Raw genomic sequence first — 19,521 nt, forward strand, 5'->3', positions numbered from 1 at the left:
AGTGCATGAACATTTTTATTTGGCTATCAACACTGCAATGAATTAGTGGTAGGACTAAAACATAGAAGGTTTTTGGTCAATGAGCCATTCATAATTCAGAGTTGATGATAATGGTATGCAAATGTACGCAGCTTACAAATGGACCAATCAAATACAACCATATTTGACTGGTCCATTTCCAATTTGCTTAAATTTAGCATTTATACAGAATTGTCATCATGTTGGCCTTCTCTATGTAGTATTAGTTGGGGTTAGCCAAATTCCTGTGCTGTTCCTTCAAGACCAGAACTCTAGCACATCACACAATGAAAAGTTTTTATTTCACTAAGGGCCCGTTTCCACTAGTGCGGTGCGAATCACCGGGATTCCACTGCTGACGAAATCGCATGCGGATGCGATTCCGCGTGCGTTTTTTGCCGCGATTTCGCATGCGATTTCGCATAGGCAGGGTATATGCGAATTTAACCATGTCACTGCCTGGTTCAATTTGCATTAGTTTTCGTGCGAATTCGCACGCGAAATCGCGGCAAAAAACGCATGTGCGTTTTCCCTATTAAATACATAGCCTGCGAATCGCCTGCATTCCTCACGCAGGTGAATTCTGCAGGCCCTACCGTGCAGAAAAATCCTGCACAGAAAAACGCACCAAAAAACTGACAAGTGGAAACAGTCTCATCCACTTGTATTGGTTATGCGAATCCGCATGCAGACAACGCATGCGGATTCGCTCTAGTGGAAACGGGCCCTTATGGTTGGGGAATAAATTCACTGGACTGTGCTTGTTTAGTTAGAGAGTCTTATCAGCAGCTGGGAATCATTGCTGTGAGCAGCATGTGAGCTGTGCCACTGCAGCTCTCTGCCTTGTATAAGCACAGGCTTAACCCTTTCAGTGCTTCTAATGAACTGAATTCAATTAAATCTTCAAGGTTTTTTTTTCTAGGATTTCCATAAACTGTAATAAAGATTTATTTTCCCTAAAGATTATCATGTTGTGACTAATCTTTTAGAGCAAAGAGGAAGGTCTGAGTTCATATTTACTTTAAGTACATTAAAGTGAACCATAATGCTATACAGCCACACCAGGGATGGTTGTAGTCAGCCAACTTCGCTACGCTGGAACTACGCGTAGTTTTACGCAATTACGCTTCGCCAAACTACAGCTTCGAAATCAAATATTCGTTTCGTATGCATCTCGTAGACTACGCATTAATATACGCAATTACGCATAGTGCGAAGCGTAGTCAGGGGAGGACTGGCCGGGAGGGGGGGGGGGAATTTCCCCCCAGGCTGACTCATTTAATGTTTTAGGGTTGGTACTGTGCCTGGTACATGTTTTTGTATAAGGCAATGTGAACCACTAGGCTGGCCAAGGGAAATCAATGCCTAATTACAGAGTAATTAGAGGGTGGGCAAGTTGGTAAATATAAACAGCATGATGCAGAGCAGAGGCTTTCCTGCAGGGTCCGTGGGAAAATATCTGTCTGATTTCGGGTGGAAATTGGTTGAAAGTATCGATCTGAGATGCTGGGAAATCTCGGGCTGATGTGTTTGATCCAGCGTGATAATCATGAACAATGAACGCGACGGAAACCCCGGCCATTGCAACTCAAAATGTTTTATGTGCCCCCCCCCCCCCCCCTCCCCCATTGCCAGTGCATTATACTTTACCTGTCACGCTGTCCCTCATGTGTCCTTGCTATATTTCTCATGTGACTTTTGGCATATATCACATGGGGCACGTGTGTGATGTAATTTGGGCCCGGGCTGCCGTGAAAATGGGCCTCTAGTTTGTGTTTTCCCTCCAGGCCAAAAGGTCCCAGTCCTCTCCTGAGCATAGTGTATGCGGATGCTTATGCCCGTATGCAGAACATTTTACGCATTCATTTCTCTTTAAATGCTTAACCCGGGAACTCTTCTATGCGTACATTCCCCTTTCCAATGCGTAAATTTGTAAGCATACAATCGCACGCGGAAAATTAGCCGTGAGTAACGCATTCGTAGTTCACTACACAATAACTACGCATAGTGGGCGTAAGCTACACGTAGCGGTACTTCGCTACGCGTAAATTTGTAAGCGTAGTTTTCAAACTTCGCCTACAAACTACCATGCGTAGATGCGAACTACGATGCATACATTTGCACTGGCGTAGTTTCTGCTCATCCCTAAGCCACACACTATGGTCATTATCTTTGACTTTAGATGTGTAGCGCTTTGTTGTCTACCAGGTGGATCTAGTGTTTTTGATGAAAGGGTATTGCAACTATTTATCTTATTGTATTTCTTATTTGCCATGAAGCTACTGTATGTTTTTGTTTCCTGTTTGCCATACACCATATTAAATGTTATGAAACAGCTTCATTGTTCTTTTATCAGTAAATGTAAGCAACACCCATGGTGATCCTCAGGGCTTTGGCTGGTTCTGCTGATTAACTAATCTCCAGTTACATCTTTATCCTGAGGATCTCATGGGTTAATCCTAGTGATAAATTCTATAGAATAATCACTTTGGAACTTCTTATTAGGAAGGAAACATAATAGAATCCCCCCTAGGCCCTAATCAGATTTTTTTTTTATATACTATATTGTAAAAACTGTCATTTGAACTTGGCTGCGAAAAGCCTCATACGGGGTAAGATTTATGAGAACTAGAACCAAAAATTGGAGCAAACGTGGAGCTGTAGCCTATCGTAAACCTTCAGCATCATTCTTTCATTGCATAAGGAATGAAAAATGAATCCTTGTTAATTTCTAGAAGCAAAAGCTCTGCTTCCATCCTACGTCTCCTGCTTCAGCATCCATTCATCAGTCTCTGAGTTTATGTTTCATCAGAGACGCTGGGCACAAGCATCTATGGAACATACAATTATAACCAACTGCTGAACCAAATTGAGGAGTCTCCTTAAAAGGGAAACTCCACTCATCTCATGAGTGAGTGCTATAAAAAACATTTGGTAGCTTCATGTTAATAATTGTGTCCTTCCCATTTTAATTTGCAGTTAGTTGTAATTTTGTAAAATTGCCAGAAAATAACATTTCCATGGCAATGGTACTTTTTTCTTGCTTGATCCTTTGGAGTGGTCAGGCATCAGATGGGGGTAAAAGAAGGGCTCTTTTCCACCTCAGTATGCCTATAACCATGCATTTCATTACACCAGATTGACACAATCAAGCCTCATTTCTATTAAGAAGGCACTTCAGCATGGCTGGATGGTGTAATGGTTAAGGGCTCTGCCTCTGACACAGGAGACCTGGGTTCGAATCTCGGCTCTGCCTGTTCAGTAAGCCAGCACCTATTCAGTAGGAGACCTTAGGCAAGTCTCCCTAACACTGCCACTGCCTATAGAGCACGTCCTAGTAGCTGCAGCTCTGGCGCTTTGAGTCCGCCAAGAGAAAAGCGCAATATAAATGTCACTTAAATAGTTGTTGGCTGCAAACCTATCTCTTCCTATGCTCATAGAGGGAAAAGTAAGCACTTGGAAAACTGTTAAAATCCTGTTAATACACAATACGTAATACACAATACAAAATACAAAATCCTGTAATACACAATACGTTTGTCTACCTTCTCAGCAAAAATAAATGAGTTTTGCTTTTTGGGGTTTTTTTAGCCGACTTCATTGTTATTGAGTTTCGCAAGTTTTCACACAAAATCAGTAAAGGAATAGAACAGCAGAAACAAATATTGCCACAAAAAGGAGTCAAAACTTCCTAAACAGTAAGGGCTTGTTCACACTATGAGCGTTTTTAAATGCTGGCAATTTTTGAAATCGCCCAAAAAGCGCTTGCGCAATGATTCGCTATGAGAGTGTTCACATGTGCACTTTCAATTTTACTAAAATCGCAAACGCACTAAGGCCTCGATTCATAAAAGTGCTGTCGGTAAAGTCGAGCGGGAAAACACCGCTGTCGGTATTTCCGCCTTCAGGGTGGTAATTCATAAAAATGTTGCTAGTTGTGACAGGCGTGCGGAGATATTCCGCTGTAGGCAGGCGTAAGGCTGTCGGGAGACATGCGGAAACAGGGGAAGCAGGCGGAGTCCCTCCGTGCGGTGTTCTCTCTGCAGCTGCTTGGGAGGTCTGTCCCATTCACTGCAATGTATTCCGCACGCTTCTCGCCACATCAGAGGTAGCGGTAATACCCGTCCACATACCGCTACCTCTAATCTTTATGAATTGACTACTTGTTACTTTTGCTATGATAATCACCGCGCAAGGCGGTGATTTATCACTCTGCTCGCGAATGTCGGCTTTTCATGCGGAAAAAGCCTTTATGAATACAGATTTTGCTGTGTGGTCGGTAAAGTGAGCCATTTTCAGCATTTCCGAATGCGGGAATGCTTTATGAATCGAGGCCAAAATGTACCATTTTCTGAGCACTTTGGCTCAATGGAAAGTATAGGGAAATCGTAAAGTACTTAAAAAGCTCTTTGTATAGCGATTTCCCAAGCACTTTTATGAATAAATACATTGTATTCATTTTCAGGTCAAAGAATTCACTTCCTGACTGACCTCAGGAATTGAAAAAACGAATCGCTCTGCAAAAGCGCTTAGAAAAGTGTTTTGAAAAGTACTTTTCTAAGTGCAAATCGCAGGGAAGCGCGCTTTAAAAACACTGAATAAAATCGCTCAGCGCTTGTGATAGTGCTGGCAATTTATAATGTGAACGTGGCCTTAATTCAGATCTACTGGATTCTGTCTGCATTTAGATAGGCCTTTAGCTGTAGCAAACCTCTAAAATTATAAGCCCATAACCCATCCCTGTTCAAGTGGAGGACGGCCCTACATTGAGAATCAATCACAAAACCATTAGGTACAAGGCCCCTGGCTCATGATATTACATCACAATATGTGATTGCATTAACGCAAGTGCTCTTTATGCATTAGTGCACAATTTTGTTTGAGAGTTAGACATTGAAATACATGTTCTTTTCCAAAACAATGCTGCGCTTTGCAACTCATCACAAAAAATGCAAATGGAATAGTCTGAAAGCTAAAACACATGTATACACACACATGCATAGCTTCAGATCTTCCTATGACTGACTACAGTCAGAATTCTCTTTATTATGTGTATATCGCTTTATTAAACCATCACTTTTTGGTAGATTAACGCTGATGGTTTTTTGACATGGCATCACAAGATTCACAACCTTGCATCAGGTTTATTTACTTATGTGAAGATGATTATTGGTAGTGCATGTAAATTAAATGCTGCACACATAGTTAAAACCTTACTACTCCTTAGTGCTGTAAAATTAAACTCCTATCTAGTTTATAATCAAAAGCGTGAACTCCTTTGAGGGACTAGGTCTGCTTTAGATTGGCAGGATTGTCACTGCGCTGCAACTGAATTGGAAACACAAGTCCCAAGGTGGATCCCAGGGTTGGAATAATACACTGATGCCCTTGGAGATAGGATTTGCCTTGAAGCCAATTAAGCAATATGGTCACCCTGATATGGTATATGCCAATAACTCAGTAGAGCATGATGGTAGATAAACCTTAAGCCTTCTGTTCATCTCTGTACACTTTTATAGTGTTAGTAAAAAGAAAGCCTAACGCAGCATCATTTTAGGTTAACTTTGAAATGTTCATTCCTGTATACTTTTACAACGCTACTAAAAAATAACTCAGTGGAGCATAGAACTAAATTCACCTAAAACTGCTCATCCCAGCAGATTTAATAGTGCTGGTAAAGCACGATATTAACATACACAAGTTCATGTTACATTATTACAACCTAAACCATTAAACCAAATATGATGAACTCTACACTCTCAACTGCATAGCTGTTAGCTTCTATGCATTATTGCAGCAATTTGCCAATATTGTGGTAACCATGTTCTTTGGATCATAGCAACCAACTAGATTACAGGTTTTTAAAGTGCACCTGTGCATTGAAGGTAAACATAAGCATTGCCTGTTGAACAACTTTTGTTCCTTCTGGGGAAGGCTGTCAGCTTCTTTGTTTCAAGTTTTCAGGGCATATTGTAACAAGCTTAGCTGGCCAGACCTGATATCTAGCCTTTATCACTGCAAAGCAGGCAGGGTTTTATCAGTCACTAAGGCCTCGATTCATAAAAGTGCTGTCGAGCGGGGAAAGTCGAGCGGGGAAACACCGCTGTCGGTATTTCCGCCTTCAGGGTGGTAATTCATAAAAATGTAGCTAGATGTGACAGGCGTGCGGAGATATTCCGCTGTAGGCAGGCGTTAGGCTGTCGGGAGACATGCGGAAACAGGAGAAGCAGGCGGAATCCCTCCGTGCGGTGTTCTCTCTGCAGCTACTTGGGAGGTCTGTCCCATTCACTGCAACGGATTCCGCACGCTTCTCGCCACATCAGAGGTAGTGGTAATACCCGTCCGCATACCGCTACCTCTAATCTTTATGAATTGACTACTTGTTACTTTTGCTATGATAATCACCGCGCAAGGCAGTGATTTATCAGTCTGCTCGCGAAAGTCGGCTTTTCATGCGGAAAAAGCCTTTATGAATAAAGATTCTGCTGTGTGGTCGGTAAAGTGTGCCGTTTTCAGCATTCCCGCATGCGGGAATGCTTTATGAATCGAGGCCTAAATTTCAAATTATGTAGGAAAAGTTACGCAATCTACCTCTGTTGCGCAAACTGTGTGTGTATATTGCCATACAGAAAGCACCTCAGAAGATTATGGTGCTATATAAATCCTTCAGCATAGTAGTAGAAGTAAAGTATTGTTCAATACTCTACGGCTATTCTGAAAGATACCACAGTGTACCGCATATTCCTAGCTATATAAATGCAAAATATTAATACTACAAATGTTAGTAAAAACAGACTGAGGTATTCTGGGTGTCCACTCTGAATGTGACCCAACAGTGCCATCTTACCAGCATAGTCTTTAAAGTGTACACGAGGTGGTGCGGATGGGGGGCAGGTGGGAGACAGAGGCATGTCCCAATGCTAAAACTTCTGCCATGTATTTTCAACAGCATCTTCACCAAATGAGGATTGTGTGTAATCATCAGTGAGTCCAGACAGGATATAAAGCTACCTAGCCTCACAATAATCCCACAACTCTGCAGTGTGGTTAGTAAAATAAACAAAAAGGACAAATTCTTTTCTCAAAAAAGGTACATATTCACTAGAAAGCCAGTATAAGAGGGAACTTTCAGATTGTAAAAATACCAATTTCTGACAGGCATTTATTAAATGAAAGGTTGAGCTCAAAATCAGGTTTCTAAAATACATATAATAAAAAAAAAAAAAAAAAAAAAAAAAAAAAACAACTTTCAAATCTTACTTGGAAAATTTTTTTTTAGATAAGATGTGCCATCCACACGCTCCTCCTTTAAAAGAATGTTATCTCTAATTGATGACTAAGCGCTACTGGATACACTGTCATAGGTAGGGGGAGTACTGAGCCAGGTGTCTGTTTTATGGCTTCACAAGTGAGGAATGTAGTGATTAGCAGAAGGCATCTCCCTCACAAAACACAGCAATGTAGTTTCTGTACTAGCAGTGAGAAGTAATGCCACCGTCCTCATTACTCAAGCCCTGTCACTCTTGGTGTGGAATTCTTGCTGTAGGTCCTGAGAGGCTTTTAATGCTTCTGAAGCATGATCTATGGATGACTTGGTATGGATTGAAGAACACCATTGGCCTTTGTGTCTTGTCATTAAATATAGCCCTATTACTTCTTAGACCAGATGTGAATGGCTACTAATGATAACCCATAGCAGTTAATTGGTAAACATCAATTAGCCGTTACACTGCTAGCAGTGCATTACTCCAGGTCGCTTGATGGCAGATATTGTAAATAATGACACTACCTACAAATTTGTAACCCAGGCTATGCATATTGTCTAGGAACTGACTCCACACACTTTATCTCAGTAAACTGTGACTTGAAAACCAAAAGGTATGCTCAATACAAAAATGGCTGCCAGCAAAGATCGGACACTAATGTAAAACAGTGCATTAGAATGCAATAAACATTTACAAGGCAGACTTTCCATTATCCTGCTAAATGACCTTGTGACCTGTCGCACACATGTATAGATGAAGCAGATTTGACTGCATGAGTTAATGCAATGACCATGGAACATGATGCGTTAACAGTGCAATCACTATGATTACAGTGTTAGTTCATTGGCAAAAAGCACATGATAAATGTGTTTGTCCTCAGATATATGTTATATCCACAGCAGTCAATATAGGCAAGCTCAACTAGCACCTTGCTTATACTGCATCTTTAATACAGAACGTAAGATTTAAGTGAAAATATTTTAAGTAAATTAGCAGCTGTGATCATTTCCAACATTGTATTTAAAAAAGTAGCCCTGATCTATAAACCATACCCATTCCGTGCCATTTACATGCTGTATTAACAAATGGCACTGGCTGTTTATTACCTTTCATCCCTCTGGATGCACTGGTTTATGTTCAGACATCCCAAAAGCATACAGATAGACTTAGTAGGGGAATTAGATTGTGAGCCTCTCTGATAGACAATATTGATTTGTATTGTTTAAGGGTCTTTATAAAGTATGCAAAAATGGCACTTCTATAATGTGTAATGATATTCATACAAATTACATATTTCATCAACAAAAATATCCTTGATCTCAACAATGTCAATATAATGCACTACGGATTCTGGGGGTCTGAAGCTGAGCGGGGGCCACTTGGGACTATTGGGATTGAAGCTGAGCGGGGGCCACTTGGGACTTGGGGATCTGAAGTTGAGTTAGGTCCACTTTGGATGTATTAAGGCTCCTTTCACACTATTTGCATTGTGTTGCGTTGCTAACTGAAAATTTGTGTTGTGCATTTAAAGTGTGATGTGACCCATACAGTGAGGCAATAAATAAGTACAATGAAAGTATGCCTCACTTTTTTTTTCTCCTGGAAGAGCTGCGGCAATGAAGTACAATGAAAGTATGCCTCACGTTTTTATCTCCTGGAGGACTCAAAGTGCCAGAGCTGCGGCCATTAGGATTATAGGCAGTAGAAGTGTTAAAGAGTCTTGCCCAAGGCCTTCTACTAAACAGGTGCTGGCTTACTAAATAAGAGCCAGGGCCCTTAACCAGTACATTATTCATCCACCTCGTGGTCAGGTGGTTGACTTCAAAGGCCAAATATCAACCTGAATATGGTCTTGCCATATTACAACACTTGGCAGCCATTGACATGTACATAATCTCACATTAAAAAACGTAATGTTTTGATTGTAATCTAGTCAATAATATTTGTCAGGGCTTTTCAGACTCCTACCAAAACTATATTGCCCTATGTATCATACGGATTATCTTGTCCTGAAGCAAAGGCACCAGTTTAGAAGTCCACTTGTACAGAAAAATGTATTAAAAAGAGCCAGTCTCTCCAGTTCCAGAGGTATGGAAAAGCAGAGAGAGGGGGAGGAGCAACCTGCAGGGGCTTTTGCTGATGTAACTCTCCCTGCTTGAGGCATAGTAGTAAATCCCTAGTAGGTATAATCATGAGATCAAGCACTCAGCATTTTTCACATATAAAAAGGTCAAGAACAGTTGAAACAACAATTGTGCTGCTGCCTGCTAATGATACATGCAAAGTTCAACTACTAGCACCATATATACTGTGTGTAAAATGAATGTCCCGCATTACTTGTAGCACAAATTATACGGCGCTGTAAAAGTAATTTTTGTTTTGAAGGCCTAATTTTAATTTTCCTGGTGCTATAGTCACATGATAATGCCTACAGTTAACTACCTGCTCAGATGCAAGCTGGGACAGAAATTCCAATATTAACAATTGTTAATGTTAATATTGCCAGTACATATCTGAGTCAGCAGCTTTCTGCAGGCAACCTATGCCTCCATAAGCCGTATAAAATACAGCTTGGCTTCAAAACAACTTTGCACTGCTATTGGTTAAAGCTATGGGGTACATTTCAGACACAGTACACTGTATGTTGTGACTGTAGTTCCCCTATAATGGTGGCAGAGTGCAATAATAAATCAACACCATCTTTAAGTGTTTGGCCTATGAAGTGATCTACCCTACAATGTCGCTTTTCAGCAGCCACTATTATAAGGAGGCTCAAAGATATATCATTTGGCTTTTACACTGCTTATATATTTTCTACAACAAAAGTGTAGGGAGTTTGTATTAGACACTAATAAGGGATGATCTTTAACATTGAAAGTAGAGACAGATGGTGGCTAGCTTCATAAGTTAAACCAGTGGAAATTAAGTGGTGGCTGCCACTGTTAGTACAAGGTGGTACAAATGGCAGCGGGGGAAAGGTGTCCTATCATCTCAGGGCACGAAAAACCTTGACAGGTAACCAGATCATGTTTGTGAACTGTACTTTTAAAGCAAGAATAAAGACTTTTGAGGAGGTCAATTGGGCTTTATAGGGGTATTTCAATATAGCCTTCCAATGCACAAGCTGGCATTTTGCCTCTTGCTGGAGAGTTTCTTGTGTAGATTGGTGGCTGGTAACTTTGAATTACACCCCAGTTGTTACTGTAAAGTATGTGAGGACTGGTGTAAACTAATAAAGCATTGCTTGGTATCAATTACTATGTTAATGACAAAATAAAATCAAAACTACCACCACTACATATGCATTTAGAGAGCACAAAATGCATACCCTTGTTAATCACTGTATTGCGCCACCCTTAGGCCGGGTTTCCACTGCTGCGAATCCAGGCCGATTCCCCGCCCACGAATTCGGATGGATTTCAGCAGCCTATAGAAGTCTATGAGAGCCATCCGAATTCGTGGCCGAGGAAAAATCTGAGGCCCTGCAGCATAATTTTGTGCATAGCTGTCCGAATCCCATAGCCGCGCATAGCACGGCTAGAGGGATTCGGCTGCGAGAGGCAACAGTTGTGCCGGCATCGTGTCTCACAAGACGCACGCCGCCGCACAAATGGAAACCTAGCCTTAGTCTTGAGAGATTGTAAATCATGGAAATGAGATTAGAAAAGCCGTATAGCATTCCAGTGTGAATCCAGTCATACAAATACAGTATAATGCAACTGGCCATATCTAGAGTATAACTGAGATGCCGTCTCCATTCCAGAAGTGGTACATGCCATACTGAAGCTACCATGTCGCTGGAGTAAGAATTCACTGAACATGGAACATTTTACAGCAATCATAAGCCTATCAGTGCTGATATTCTTCAACCAATCCTTGCAGTGGCTTACAGAAGAAGTATCCCATATAAACCAAACATTGCAGGCTTTCATCCTCCAAGAACCTACTTCAACACCCCACATCATTACAAGAAATCTTCTTGCACCCAGATCCTTCAAGCACACACCTTTGTAAAGATACACAAGTTCTCAGTTACTGTTGCCCAAAACAATCATGAGTGATCATTTCAGGTGACAGTTTAGGAAGGATTGTTGTATAGAAATGCTGCTTATCCATCTTCTGAGCATTGTGTGCTGTTCTATGGAGAGGGGAGTGAGAAGGATGAGTAGAAGGCACCGTGCTTTGCAGTACAGCAGTACAAATGCATCTCACCATCAGTGGTCTAAGGTGGCAGATCACCGGCAATGTTGTGCAACACTTGACTTTCATTATTTACTATTACAACTGATGAAAACGTAATATGTGTAATTGCCACTTTGAGAACAACAGTTCCACCTTCTTGGCAATGCACAGGCCCTCCTTTTCCTACAGATCAGCATCTTTTGATACTCTGTTAGGCCACATTTAATCCCATTCAAGGCAAATAAAAATGAGCTAGTGTTGCCTGCCTGCATGTATGTAAACTGAAAGGGTGGGCCAATGCCTGCAGAAATAAGGAATCTGTTTTTCTTCCTGGTGTATGAACACATCCTCTGCATTGCTGAGCCAATAATGGTCCTCATTTGTAAGCACTGTCGCTCTTCTGGATGCAGTCTGGTCAATTTGGGCTGGTACGCTTTGTATGCCAGGGCTGCTGTAAACTAGTGAAATGTGAAATCATAGTTTGCTATGGGTTATGGGCACATCTGGCCTTTGCTCTCTCTTGGTAAATGAGTTCCAAAATGTCTTGAAATAACCTTTTACAATTCCCAGGCTGTGATAAATAATATGCACAATGGTCTTTAAACTTCAACAGTACAAAGAACCAACATCATAACTAATTATGGTTTCAGCTATGCTAATAACACAACTATTTTGTATTTATAAGACAATATATTGGCACCTATTATATTAAATCAATGGAGAAATTATTCTGAAGGGTCGTTTGAAACATTTATTGTTTCAGAGTTTTTAATCACCATGGATACATTGTACAAACTTAGATCTACCTCAATGTATTTCTATATTTCCCATAAACATTATTACATGCCTCTTTAGGGGTCATCTTCTGTGAAACCTCTTCCCACAGCCAATGGCTTCCCTATGAGAATCTCATAGAGAAAGCAGAAAAACCACCATTGGAAGAAGACTGTGCATGCTGTGATGCTTTGTGCAAAATAAGATCATAATAAAAGTGCTGCTATCCTAATTTCATGTTGAAATGCTGTTTGATAGTACTCTAAAAAATAAAAAATAAATAAAAAAAAGCAGAGCATAAAAAACTTAAAGAGAAACTCCGACCAAGAATTGAACTTTATCCCAATCAGTAGCTGATACCCACTTTTACATGAAAAATATAATGATTTTCACAAACAGACCATCAGGGGGCGCTGTATGACTGATTTTGTGCTGAAACCCCTCCCACAAGAGGCTCTGGTACCGTACGGTACTCTGGGCAAACTGCCACAATGTAACAATGACACACACAGGAAATGGCTGTTTATAGCTGTCTGTTAAAGCCAGAACAGATACATAATCTGCCCACAGTTACAATGTCACCATGTAATACATGTCAGAATGTGAATCTGGGAGAGGAAAGATTTAACAATGATCAAACTCTGACTAAATCATGTATACATAATTATTGTAAAAATTAAGCACCTTTTTATATTAAATTATTTTCACTGGAGTTCCTCTTTAACATAAAGCAAGGAAAATCTCTGCACATTTAGGATTCAAGAATACCTGCAGGTGAAATCATGGCTCGTCCCACAAAACCTGAGCCCAAAATGATAGCCAAGCACGTGGCCCTATATTTCAGTTCCACTGTGGAGTGGTGATACTGCAGAACGGTAACACATGTGGGCCAATATTGGTAAGCAGTCTACACGTCACATGTTGCAGTATCCATGCTCTTTGTTCAAGACATCAAAGCATTTTACTGCAGTGATCATAAGTACCTACACAACAGCCATAATGCCACATAATTTGCTGAAGCAGACATGCTCAATTAAATAAGCCAGGGTAGCACGTCTATTTAAACCAAACTGGCACCCCTTGCTGCTTTCATCAGTAAAGTAACTGTATGAGTTTCATAACACAGAAATAATGCCTTTCTATGCATCAGCGCACATGTTTTCTGATGCACATGGCTCTAATTAAGTCTGTTATGCAGATTGTACTATTCAAGGGGAAATTTGGAAAATGTTAAGAAAAAGATCTACTCTGAGCATTGCGAGATCTATAACCCTTTATAAGAAAAAAAAAAAAAAAACACACACACTTCATTAACCATTTTTTTTTTTTAATCTAGAACATGACAGTGACATCTTTATCCACACCAATGCTATAAGCCACTAAAGCTGAATAACTTTTGTAGGTTATATGTCTGACTTTTCTTTATGAATTTAGAGACATTTGTTAGCATCTATAAAGCAACAAGGGGCTTCATTTACTAAAATGGTGCAAAGACAATGCTATGCAGGTACCCACAAACATTTTCCAATGCACAATATGGAAAACAATGGGTGATTACTAACTGGCTATGACTGCTTGATAGACTTTGCACATGCTTGCCTAGCTCTTACATTCAGCCACTGTAATATTGGTGAATATACCTGTGTGACTACAAAAATGAGCTGCCTGGGGAATATCAGCAATGTCTATGTCATAATATATTTCAGATGTTAAATAAAATTCAACTCATTCTTTTTAATCAGGGGATCCTTATAGAGGAACTGGTAGGCTGCCCTGATAATTGCTCTCCTCCGTACTGCACAATAGACATCTGGTGCAGCATTTTCACAGCAACCGCTTCTTATAGAGCTTTGCTATCTTTCCCAGGAAAGTCCTCTAACCATACATCCTGTAAATTGGAAGGCTGAGGAACTGCTGAAGCATGTTTCAGGGTACAAATGCAGGCTCTACCGCAATGCAAGGCGAAGGCAATCTATTAGGCAAGCACTTACTGACAAACAGGCGCATCTGTACCACTTAAACCTCTACATTACAGATCTGGAATAATTTATGCCAGGTCCAACTTAAAGGCTAAGATGTGATTGGCTTTGATGGTGCCACTGCAGAGACACACTGCTAACAACTTGGCAAGAGCCTTCAGCTCTTTTAAACACATCATTCTAAAGTGTAAACTGAACTAATCTGTGAAAAGGAGGCATTCACAACACAGCAGCCATGCTTATCTATAAAACATCAGCTGTGAGGATCAGCACAACCTGATTTAGAAAGGAAAAGGCAAGAAGATGCAAAATCTCTGCAAAACACAGGTGCATGCCCAGTTACTGGACAAGCCAGCTCACTGTCAGCACACTTTGCAAAGCATCTGTTTCATATCAGATCTGGCATATCTGCTGAATCTATAAGCATGCAAGGAAGTACCACACACACTGGACAACGTCCCCATTATATAGAAGGTTGATTCTCTCCTATCCATTTCTATTTATATAGCATTTATATGTCAGGGAAAAGGAGGGGGGGGGGGGTATACAGGGATATAACAATATTAGAAATGATAGAATGATTATTGATTAAGGAATAGAGGCAGACAGGCATATGAAGGTTTCTGTACAGCCAGCGTATCTGACGGGTGGATTTTGCTGGTCGCAGATCTGTGGGATGTTTGAAAAGCAGCACTACATTGTTGTCGCCTCCTATTCAATGAGCATGCTGCAGTAAAGCAGAAATCAGGACCTGTACGCACGCATGCACGCCATTCCTCAATGATTTCACAATAGATCTTCTAGCATCTCAGTGAATGAGGAGTCCTGCACTGTAACCCAGACTACTGTGTACACCAGCCATCTCTGGGGAAAGTGTAATAATACTGATAATACAGAGGGGCTCACACACAGGTCATCAGAAAGACTCTTTTGCTGTCCACATACAAAAATAGGTGATCTTATACAATGAACCTAGGAAGGAATAAATGTATATGTATTTATAAATAAACAGAAGAGACTGAGCAAGTTTAAAATGTCATTATGTATCATATAGCTCCTGTAAACATCCAATGTATCATTATATATCATGTTGCTACTGTAAACACTATAGACACCTGTCTATGCCTCTACCCATGTACATTGGTATATACCTACACTGCAGGGCTGTACACTCACTCTTTGTACTCTTCTCTGCATTTCTAATCCCATTTCAACCATGTGATTCTCTCACTGCTTTGGGATTTGGATAGGAAACTTTTTTCTTTGGCTATATGTGTTGTTGCATAGGCAGGCAGGAAATATTGAATGCAGTTAGACATATACAGTTGCCCTTCCACAAAAGTTCTGTGACTACCTACATAGGATATATATTTCACCTATAAATTGGCTTATAGGTAGTCTAGGAATATTTACTGCAGTGGGGAGAGACTAGTTCCTACTGCACTGTGAAGACCAGTCTATATAATTACTGAGTCCCGAGCAGGGCTCCCTATATACAGGGATTCTAAGCCTGAACCTTGACACATCCTTCCTCAACCATCTCCTAAGGTAGAAGATTATGCAGAGATCAGGTACCAGGGGTACTGCTATCGTCATTCCATCTAGCCTGGTATACTGGAGTCTACTCCATGCAGCACTGGCATCAGATACAGAGCCTTCCTTGCTGATCACCATATTCTAGCAGTACACGTGGGGCTTATTACCCCCACTGCAGGGGATGCTCAGCACAGTATCCTAGTCAGATGTGGTCCCTCCCGCTGCCCAGGGCATGCAGGAAGCTGCTGCTTCAATATATATACCTGTCCAATGGGCAGCACGATATGGAGATGCAGCCAAGACGTCAAATAAAGCTTATTCTCATTAAAATGCTTTTATATGCCTTATAATGCTGGTGATTGGCCGCAGGATCAAGACCCTGCAATAGGGTGCGGGCATATTTTTTCCTGAAGGACACGGGGCAGCTGCTGGTTAACTAAAATGCCCATTGATTCTCAAATGATCAGCATTTCAGCTCGTTAGTACTATACATCGCTAGGCATACAGCTTCTTTAGAACAGTGGATACGATGGCTATAGGGGCTTCCTGTGATACCGCAATACTGCTTCTTAACTCAAATGGTGTGAAGAAGAAATGAATTTTTATTGCCTGGCACTGTGTGCAGAGCTCGTCTCACTGGCAGGGAGCACGCCAGGTGCACGGAGAGGAGTCACCAGGGAAACGCAGGTGTAGCTGCCCCCCATGGCACTGAGCATCTATTACCCCATGGTACTGATTATCTACACCCTTATCATGGCACTAAGATTATACACCCCCACGGTAATGAACATCTACATCCCGTGGCACTGACTATCTAAACCCCTATGGCACTGAGCATCTAACCCCTATTGCACCCATGGCACTGAGCATCTATAACCCCACGGCACTGATCATCTACACCCCCATCGTGGCACTAAGATTCTACACCCCCACAGTAATGAGCATCTACATCCCACGGCACTGAACATATACATCCCCATGGCACTGAGAATCTATACCCATATGGCACTTTACATCTACACCCCTGTGGCACCCATAGCACTGAGCATAGGCACCCCTATGTCATTGAGCATCTAAACCCCTATGGCACCCATACCACTGAGCATCTAACCCTTATGGCACTGAGCATCTACACCCCCATGGCACTGATCATCTACACTCCTGTGGCACCCATGGCACTGAGTATGTACACCCCCATGGCACTGAACATCAGCCAGGAAACGTGCTGCTTCTTCCACTTCCCTGGCATTGGTGAGCGGCTCTCTGCCCCATCCTGCCCCCAATCACATCTTACCTGGGAGATGAGCTGCTTCTCCCCCTTCTTTCAGAGCAACCGCATTGACACTGCAGAGAATCCCTTCTCCAACATCAGTAGCCCTAATACTCCAAGAAATCACGCTGTATAAATCTCCCAGCAGCAGCGCTGTCCTGATGAAGCAGCGCTCTCCAGCACGCAGGTATCGCTCCTCTATGCAGCAGCCCCCGGTAACAGCGAACACACCTTACAGCCAGGGAAATAACCGGCACACAAGTGTTTGTGGGGGGTGATGCCCTTGGCGCTTATCCTCTCCTTCTTATCCGCTAATGGCAGCCGTGGCGGCTTCTAGGCAGCTGATCCCTGAGGCTCCTGCGGGGAGCTGTATCCGGCTCTCATAGCGTATGCAGCGGCCGCTTCCAGCGCCTCTTCCCGCTGCTGCTGCCTCAACGCTCCTTCCGCACAGATCCGCTCTGCTCTCCACTTCCAGCGATCCAGCCAATAAACAGCAGCTTTCCAAAACACACAGGAATTCTCTAATCACATCTCCTACAATCATAAAACGACGTGTAGATTGCGCTGTGCCAGGTGGACGGGTCCTGCTCCCACCTCTAAACGAGGGGCGCCTCCTTTTGCTTGTAACTATCACTTAAACTGCCGCCCTCGCACATCCCTTATTATGCAGGCGAGCGGTGCATGTGGCCGGCTTCCTTCCTCCAGCGTAAAGTTTACAGTAGGGCTGCTGACAGCCAGCAAACTCTGCATGTATGTGTGTGGAGTCTGCAGTATGTACGCCTGTGGAGAGTCTGCAGTATGTACAGAGACACTACCAATGCTTGCAACTTCCAGCTGCCTGGCTTGTGCTTCAGAGTCCTCCCCCTCCTCCTTACTCACCAGTGACATCTAGGATCTGCAGCCTGATTGGGCTAATTGTACATTTTTATTGCCAGCACAGAGGCAAGATCTCAGGAACAGGAGACGCATGTTTTTCTTTCATTTTTTTTACTGGACCAGTCTAGGAATACAGTATTGCTCTAATAGATCAGTCTGTTTCATGCCCAGCTGGTAAATAGCAATGTGTCATTTCCAACAACTAAGTGGATAAATCCAAATCTGCCTTCAGTGCAATCTTGGTGCATCATTTGCTATGAGTAGCCTGTATGCTACATAAAGTGCTGGATGTTTAAATCAGCAGAAATGTCCACAGCCCCACAAGCTCTTTGATAGATCTGTAAGTAGAATGTGATGATCAGGGCTGAGTTCAGCAGCGGGATTAGGATGCCTGTGCTGCCATTAGGCTTCACTGGCTGGCATCACTGATTCATGTCATCCAGGAAATCAAATTTTACAATCATCCATTATTGCTGCCAAACTGCTGAGAAATCTTCTTCACAGGATAAGGGGATGCTGAGGTTTGCGAACTGACACAGATTTCATTTAGAATGTAAGCTGCTCTTTTTATGACAGTCGTGTGCATCCACTGGCTTCGCCGCTTTGTTAAAGTGGATCCAAATAAAAAATACAAGATTTCAGAAATAAAATTTATTTTCTAAATTATAATAATAAATAGCAGCCTTTTTTCAGCTGCATGATGACAAATATAAAATATTTTACATTTATTGGAGGAACCCCTCCCTTCCTTTCATATTGCCGGGACAGAATCCGGCAAATTGGTGGAGTAGGTGGTGTCCAGCAATGGAGGAATTGCTAATGGCTGCCACCTGTATAACCCTAGCTATGAAAAGAGAAGGGTGAAAAGCATGCACTGAAATGATCATAGGTTTGAAGGAGTGTTTATTTATCTTTGTATGTGTCAGAGTGGTGCAACTAAATATTTTTTATTAAAAAAATGTTTGGTTTGGGTCCGCTTTAATCATCAACCTGGAACGAGCATGCCAGTAAGCATTCCGACTTCACTGGCAGCACGGTTGCTATGAGTTACTGACTAATTAACATGATAGCCAGGGAACTAACTGCTTACAAGTAACAATTTTCATGACAAGTTCATTTTGAAAAGAAACAAAATTACAAAATTATGCACTTTTGTATCTTATTCATCATTCTTGTGTGCCACAGGATTTATAAATGGTAACTTTATCATTCTGGCATGCTTAAAGAGAGTCTGAAGCGAGAATCGATCTCGCTTCAGACCTCATATATAGCAGGGGCATGTGTGCCCCTGCTAAAACGCCGCTATTGCGCGGCTTAACGGGGGTCCCTGTCCCCCCAAATCCCCTCCGTAATGCGGGGGAGCGTTTCCGCATTGGGGCAGGGCTAACCGCCGCAGCCCTGCCCCACGCGCGTCTGTCAGACGCGTATCTCCGCCTCTCCCCCGCCCCTCTCAGTCTTCCTTCACTGAGAGGGGCGGGGGAGAGGCGGCGATGCGCGTCTGATAGACGCGCTGGGAGGCAGGGCTGCAGCCGTTAGCCCTGCCTCCAGGAAGAGAAATTTAGCGACCAAGTCTGCGACCAACTTTTGCGGGGGGTGGGTTGGGGGTGAAGGGACCCCCGTT

At 42.2% G+C, this 19,521-nt stretch overlaps 1 protein-coding gene across 5 annotated transcripts in view; it reads right to left on the bottom strand.

Moving 5' to 3' along the window:
- Positions 1-17,887, bottom strand: part of PLXNA4 (plexin A4) — a 910,299-nt gene extending 892,412 nt beyond the window's left edge. For 4 of the 5 annotated variants that reach the window (XM_068276020.1, XM_068276021.1, XM_068276022.1 and 1 more), the window contains exon 1: positions 17,049-17,887. The gene's annotated coding sequence lies outside the window, so the exon portion shown is untranslated. The remainder of the gene's footprint in view (positions 1-17,048) is intronic. The other variant, XM_068276018.1, reaches the window with a different exon arrangement.
- Positions 17,888-19,521: the final 1,634 nt, after the last annotated feature.

Source organism: Hyperolius riggenbachi, chromosome 3 (genome assembly GCF_040937935.1).
Source record: "Hyperolius riggenbachi isolate aHypRig1 chromosome 3, aHypRig1.pri, whole genome shotgun sequence".
Taxonomy (NCBI): Eukaryota; Metazoa; Chordata; class Amphibia; order Anura; family Hyperoliidae; genus Hyperolius; species Hyperolius riggenbachi.